Genomic DNA, 7776 nt, shown 5'->3' with positions numbered 1-7776 from the left:
AAAGTATTGTGTATTAAAGTATTGCTATTTAAAATATTTATTTATGTACTAGAATATTCTATATTTATTAGAATCCATATCAATGGTCTATATAAATGTGGCGTATCCAATAAACACATAATTATTGTACTCGTTTTAGACATACTCCTTTTAAAAAGTCATCTTTTAAAAATTAATTTTTATAAATTATTTTTAAAAAATAAAAATTTTACCAAATTAAACCTATGTCATTTGAATTATAGTTTGTTGGTAATTAAATTTTCACTTTCTTTTTAAAAATTTTGTATTTTAATATAATTTTGGATAATATCATTCAAATAATATTTATTTTTTTATAATTATATTTGACAAAAGATATCTAAACACAAACTATATTAACATTGACATCCAATTTTAATGAAAATTAATTTTAATAAAATATCATATCAATATTCATTTACAAATATTAATCGGATCAAAATACATACTAAATTAAATAAATAAATCTTTCTTTCTCTTTTAATCTTATGGATAAAGATAGGATTCATTTCAATGGTAACTCATGAAAGAGGTCAAAACACGTATACTATTGACGATAAGAACAAATTTAATAGTGATAATTATAACATAATAGTCCCAAATAAAAAGTATATTTAATAGTTCACTTTGTGCGCTCACCAGTTACCTCATATCATCACGGCTCCTTATAAAAACTAAAAAGCATTTAATAACAATAATAATTATATGGAAACAAATCAGAAAATTTATTTGTACCATTATTATGTGATACGTTACCATATGTTACCACATTAGTCAAACATTCTATAAAACTTTCTCACCAAATAGTTGAATACGCTAAAGAAGTTTTATATTGGATGGTCATACTATAAATACTAAAGGTTTACAGAGAAAAGAAATTGTGCACATAAAAAAAAAAAAAAAAAAGAACAAAGTTGAGAGAAAAGAGAATTTTCAAGTGAAAATGGCGAGAAAAGAAGCTTTGGTTTTCGCTTTCTTATGCCTCATAATCATGGCATCTGTGGCAGCCAGAACTATTCCAGAAGCAAATGTCGATAATACAGATGCTACAACAACAAATAAGCATGCAGAATTTCTTGATAACAATAATAAAATTGATGGTAAAGTCCTCATATTATAATTTCTGTTTATAATATTTGTGATTTTTTTTAATATATTTTATATTTAATTTTATTAAATTTTATTCTTAATATTTTTTATTTATATCAAAGTTATTATTGAACATTTTTTGTTTTATTCTTAATGTTCTAAACGTAGTTAAAGTTTAGTATAATTTTGACATAAATAAAAAATATTAAAAATAAATTAAATAAAATTAACGTTAAAATATTTTTAAAAAAATTTATAAACATCAAAGATAAAAAATATACCTAAACCTTTATTTATAATCACAATTGAAAACTATGACCATAACCAGTTTAATGTGGTAGTTCTTAAATGTGAAATAAAAATGTCATTTACTCTTTCTTTTTGCTGGCAATCAACTAACATTTATTAAGTAGTGTTTATTTTAGTGATTAAAATTGAATTGGGAGATTAAAATTTAGTATTGTGTTTGATAATAAAAAATTGTAATTAAAACTTTAGTTTTTGAACAAAAATTTTCACTCACTTTAATACTTTTAAAAAATGAAGACATAAAATACTAAAATTTTTAAAGATAAAAACTAAAATTTTTAATAACATTTTTTTTAATAACAAAAATTATTTTAATAACTATTTTTATTTCATCTTCATATTTTTTTTTGAACCAACAAAATATAAAAATATAATTTAATTATATATATTTTATACTAAACATATAATATAAAAATTTAATTTAATTTTACTATTTCAGTCTTTATCTTTCCATCTTAATCTTAATCTCGATCTCCTTTCGAGATGCAGTCTTAGTTAGCCATACGTTTGTTCTTTACTTATGTATGTTTGTGTCGGTGGTGTGCTACATTGCATGACAAGTGTAGAAGTGCCACTATTCTTTGGTTGTATATCTTTCTTCCTTCATACCAAGGAGATAGGTATTTACGTGTCTTTTATATTTTGTTTAGTTTATTTTTTATATTGTGTTTTATATCTGCCACTCGGGAAGATAGTTAGCCGTATCCATGACTAGTATTTACCCAACTTGACTCCAGATAAATTTTTGAATGCTTGATATTGTTTGTTGGATTCTATTTATATAAGCCAAATATTAATAAAATTATAATTCAGTGGAGTAAAATAGGAGTAGAATAGATTAAATTGCAGGTATGGTTAGATTAGAATAATAGTAGTGAACAATATTAAATAACTAACAAAATTTATTATCTTTTATTAATATTTTACTGACATTCTAAATTTTAATAGTATAAAAATAAAATATTAATTGATATTAATAAAAAATATTAGCACCTTTTTTTTTCTCTTTTTCTTTTGATCCTATGTAATTTGGCAGCGTTGCTTACTAAATTTTGGATATGTTTTGTCACTTTACAGGTAAAGTTCGGACGTGTTGCATCTCAAATCCGTTAATTGGGGGCTGCTTGTGGTATTGCAAAGCGAAGCACACATAGTCACCATACAGCCGCATGGATTATACAAGACACACGATGCACTACCATGGGCTATGCAGGATTTGAATAATAAACGTGTCCTTCATCCTAAAATCGTCGTGTTGTAACAAATTAATGTGAAATAAATATCACATGAATATCTTTAGTAGTTAAGTCTTATGGTTTGTGAGTGATATCTTAATAGTTATTTTGATAATACTTAAGCAATTTATCTAATCATATTTTGTGCCACAACATAATCAAGTAATTTTAATAATCAAATATAATAAAATTGGTCCAATAATACATTGGTTTAAAATCATTCGAACAAAAAGTTATTTATAACATATATGCGTGAATCATGCATACTTTTTAATGTATGCAGTTTCTTCCTCGTTTGAACTTCTGGTATCATATTTTCTAAATAATTAAGGTAGATATTTTTACGAATATATAAAAAAAATTATTCAATTTATATTTTTGTTAAAATTTTTTAAGTGTATTTTTTATTAATTCATTTAGTTTGTGTATATCTTATTTTATTGTATAAATATTATTGAATAACTATTTGGTATATATATATATATATATTTTATTTTTTTTACAAATATTTTTAAATAATTATTAAACATATATTATGTTTCTATTATAAATATTTTTCAATAATTATTTAAAAAATATAAATTTATGTTAAAACTTCCTATATAACTAACAAAAATTACCATACTACAATTAATACAATAGCATAATTATGAATGAAATGATTAATTATAATATAAAAATGTTGAATACCATTGAATTTTTCGTTGGATTTAGCGTTGCGCTTTAGCGATAATTTTACCGGCGGATTCACTTTTCTAACAGTAAATTTACTGATAAAGTTGGAAGGAAAAAGGAAAAAATTGACGCAATTTTTACCGTCGTATTTACTGATGAATTTAGCTCAATTAGTAAAATACTGCATTTTGGGTCACGTATAATACGTTACCATCGGATTTATTCACTGGTATATTCGACGGTAGAGATTCTCTAAATTCGAATGCCATACTCTCTCTCTCTCTCTCTCTCTCTCTCTCTCTCTATATATATATATATATATATATATATATATATATATATATATATATATATACCACCTCCAGGGCTGGCCACCACCAACAACCTCCAAGGATTCTGTGGACTCGACTAGAACTCGTTGCATTCCTTGAGGAGCTGTGTCGCCGTCGATTGCGCTGCTGCCACCACCTCTGCTCCCTCCTTCAAGTAGGTTATTCTCCTCCCTTTCTTTATTATTTTTTTTTACAATTTTAATTAAAGAAAACCCTAAATGCAGCCCTGTTAGTCAATCACTACTAGCTTGCCATTTGTCCTACCACCACGTTGAAGAAGTCCTCCGTGCCCTCATTGTCTTCAGGTAAACCCTAACTTTATCTTATTTTACCTACAATTTCTTATTTTCAGTACTTTAAATTTTAAATTTAATTTTATATTTAAATGAGTACTCCGTCAATCTAATATTGATAATTTAGTACTTAAATAAAAAAAATAAATGTACACATAATTAAATATGAATATTATTTGACATCATGTCTTAAAATGTCTTTTTTCTTAAATTTTACAGTATTTTTTGAAATTTTTTTAGAAGTGAATGATGTGTTTATTGCTTTTGGACTAAATTATCAATGTTATATAATCTTTTGATTTCTAAATAATAGTTTATTGATGAGCGAAAATTAATGCTCACGGATACTGACAAGTACACCAGATCGTTCAAATAATACCACGATGAGTGGATATTGTAAAACCAAGATAAATAATAAATAATTAATTAATAAATTAATTGTGAGAAAAAAGGGTTAAAAAATTTAAAATTTAGAAAATTATTGGTGAAAATATAATTAATTACAAAAAATACGTATCGACGTTAAAATTAACTGTACCAACTTAAATCTATCCGATATTGTGTATAAAAAAATAAAAATGTAGGACTAACCAGAAAAATGTTTAGAATAAAAACTAGAATATTTATCTTAAAGATTTTGGTCCTCGGTGGGTCCTATGGGCTGAAATTACAAAGGGCCTTCACTTAAAGCCCAAGCCTATGACTCTTAACACCACCGTAACAAAAATTTAGAGAGAGAGCCACGAGTTTAAGAGAAAGAGAGAACCAAAAACCCTAACTTCACCGTTTACATTTCCATTCAAATCCATATATCTCACAAATCGTAGCTCCGATCAAAGATCCGTTTGTGGCCACGCGACCACCTCGTTACCCTCTTCAATTCTATACCACTTTTGTAGTGAGTATTCGCGAGAACCTTTGACCATTCCCCTATTTTCTATCAAATTTGTATTTTGGTTGTGAAGTGTTGAAATATTGTGATTTTGAAAGTTCAAGTACAATCTCTAGCAGGATTTTGATCCAAGAGTAAGTGGTACGAGGTAAGAAAACTCAACCTTTCCATCATCCCTAATTTTGAGTAAAAATTCTAGTGTAAATTTTTGAATAATTGATGTAATTAGATTATATGGAGTAGCTTGGATTGCTTGATTGGTTTGGTGCGAGTTTGAGGCTTGGGTTGATTGTGGAGCTCTTGATTGGAGGAGGATTGATTAAAGCTTGGGTTCGATCAGAGAGAAAATCCAAATTGTTGGAAACCGCCGTCAACGAAGGTGTGTCTGTGCGTGTGTGTGCGTGCGCGTGTGCGTGTGCGCGTGTGCGTGTGTGGGTGCACATTTGTGCGTGCGTGCGTGTGTGTATGCGTGTGTGTGTGTGTGAATTTGGATACAAATTATGGTTTGATAGTCTATCATGGCTATTGATATGAAATTTGGATCGGAGGCTGTGATTAGGTAAGGTACACTCTTTTGGTAACTTATTAGCCTCAATTGAGGCATTGAAAAGGTTAAATTGATGTGTTGCATTTGTTGTTGTGAATGAACAATCGTAATGAATTATGAAAGTGAGTTGGAAATAGTTAATTGTATTGAAATTGGTTGATTGAATTTTGAATGGTTAGGATATGGTTGAGAATTGATGATTGGGTAAAAAGGGTGCCGCGGATTGGTTTAAGTTGGTTTTGAAAGAGACAAAATTTGAAATTTTGTAAAATTGACACTTATGCAGAATTTTGGTAAAAATCGATTTTTGACTAGCTTTGATGGGGCATAACTTAGCGGTCGAAGCTTGAAATTTTATGAAATTTATCTTGAATTAAATCCAATGATGAGAAATTTAAAACCATCAAAGAACAAGGAAAAATGAATTTTGTAGCAAAAGTTACGCAAGATTAAAAATTGGTGGTAAAACTAAAATTTCAAAATTCTGCAGCATACCAGATTTTGGCTGGTGTGCGCGCGCATAGAGGCGTACGTGCGCACTAGATAAAGACTTTGTTTAACCTAGTGTGTACGCACACTATAGAGAATTTACAAGCTGTGCGTGCGTACGCACCAGACGGGAATTGTTGTCTAATCTGTGCATGTGCACAGAGGTGTATGTACGCACACATTCTGATTTTTCTCCAAAATGTTGTTTTGACTGTTTAGCCTTCCTGACAAGCTTGTAACCTGATGTAATCCCCATATGATGTCTGATAACTAAATTTTATGCTTTGAAAAGAGTGTGGGTAAATTCAATGAATTAAATTGATTTATTCCCGAATAAACCCTTGGTTAGCCGGATGAAAGAGTGTGGGAACGGAGGTTTATCCCATCCACGGTGAGGATGGTGGCGATGTCCCGCTCACGAGATAATGAAATTGATAAATTGATAAAGAAATTGTGGTTAACAAATCTAATAAGTTATGAAATTAATTAAAGTCAATGATTATGACTGATTGTGGTCTGAATGACTGAATTGGCAAGGACGGAGGTTTGTCCCGCTTCCGTGGCAAGGTCGTGGGTTTTGCCCCGCTTGTGTATTGGTTTAACACTTGTTCTGGGTAAGGACGGTGGTCTCATCCCGCTTGTTCGTGGTTGTTGATGTAATACTTGTTCTGAGCAAGGATGGAGATTCCATCGCGCTTGTTCGTGGTTGTGGTGTGATATGGGAATGGTGATTTTATCCCTCCTGCATTCCACTTTCTCTGGATTGCAAGGTGAGACAACACCCCCCGTTGAAGTGAGACAACACTTTCCATTATTTTGGCACGGTTTGTACCTCCAGGAGAAGGTGAGATAGAAATCTCTGTTGAGATAATGGTACCATGACTTGTTTAATTCCTCCTGGGGATATGCACCGAGAAATTGATCTAGGTGTTGCCAATCGAATTTTGTGTCGGGTTTGGGAAAATATCTGACATGTAAGCTCGTGTCTAATAGAACATGCATGTATCATGTGCATCTATATGTTATTGTTTGAGTGTGCATATTGCATTTGGTTTGCCTATCTGAGGATTCTGTTAATTGCTAAATGTATTACTTGCTATACTTGTTTTCTAATTGTGTTTGATTTACATTGATTATTAATTGTGTTTGACACTACTGAATTGGATACCAAATTGAATAACTGGGATATTGAGAATAAAGATGACCTTGTGTTAGAAAGAATTAAGGCTAGAGACAATTGATAAGGGCTGAGACTTAGCATATTAACCCTATTAGGATTAGTTAAACCTTAGGCTTGAACCTTGTGTGTTGGAGATTAGGATTGCCTTGCGGGTTCATGTTTCTTAATATAGTCTTTATTTGGAACTATTACCCTACTGGGAACTTTTGGGTTCTCACCGGCTGTGTAAATTTTTTGTTTTTCAGATACAGAGCGTGATGCACCTCGCTGACTATGCAGGATTCCTTTTGGGCAAGCGAAGAAGATTTCCCTTTTGTTGAGATTTAATTTTACTTAGTATCTTTCTCCATTTTTAAAAATATTATTGTATAGTCCTCTTAGAGGTTAAATTTTGGAGAAACGGGATGTTATTTTATACAATGTCTGGTTTGTAATATTCTAGCCAGCCTTTTTTTTTGCAGGTCAAAACTAGTTCTTATTACATATTCTATTCAGAATCTTACATATATATCTATATATCTCTTTTGATTATGTATAAAATGCTGCTTATCTTTAATGCTTGATGTGTGATAACAGTCGTCATTTTATTTATCCTTTCTTCACAGGCTCCTAGTTATATTATTATCCTTCAAATACTGTGTATGTATTTTGCTTTTCGGTATCGTAATGCCTCACAACCTCTAATTTTACGACTATATTGTAAGGCTTTTTGTGGTA

The 7776-nt window shown here is 29.9% G+C and overlaps 1 long non-coding RNA gene across 1 annotated transcript; it reads left to right on the top strand.

Moving 5' to 3' along the window:
* The first annotated feature begins 899 nt into the window (after positions 1 to 899).
* Positions 900 to 2786, top strand: LOC112729312 (uncharacterized). The gene is made up of 2 exons (XR_003166473.2): positions 900 to 1118; positions 2494 to 2786. It is a non-coding gene; the product is annotated as an uncharacterized lncRNA (long non-coding RNA).
* Positions 2787 to 7776: the final 4990 nt, after the last annotated feature.

Source organism: Arachis hypogaea, chromosome 12 (genome assembly GCF_003086295.3).
Source record: "Arachis hypogaea cultivar Tifrunner chromosome 12, arahy.Tifrunner.gnm2.J5K5, whole genome shotgun sequence".
NCBI lineage: Eukaryota > Viridiplantae > Streptophyta > Magnoliopsida > Fabales > Fabaceae > Arachis > Arachis hypogaea.
Note: the sequence above shows the minus strand (reverse complement) of the source record. Positions and strands in the feature narration are given on the sequence as shown.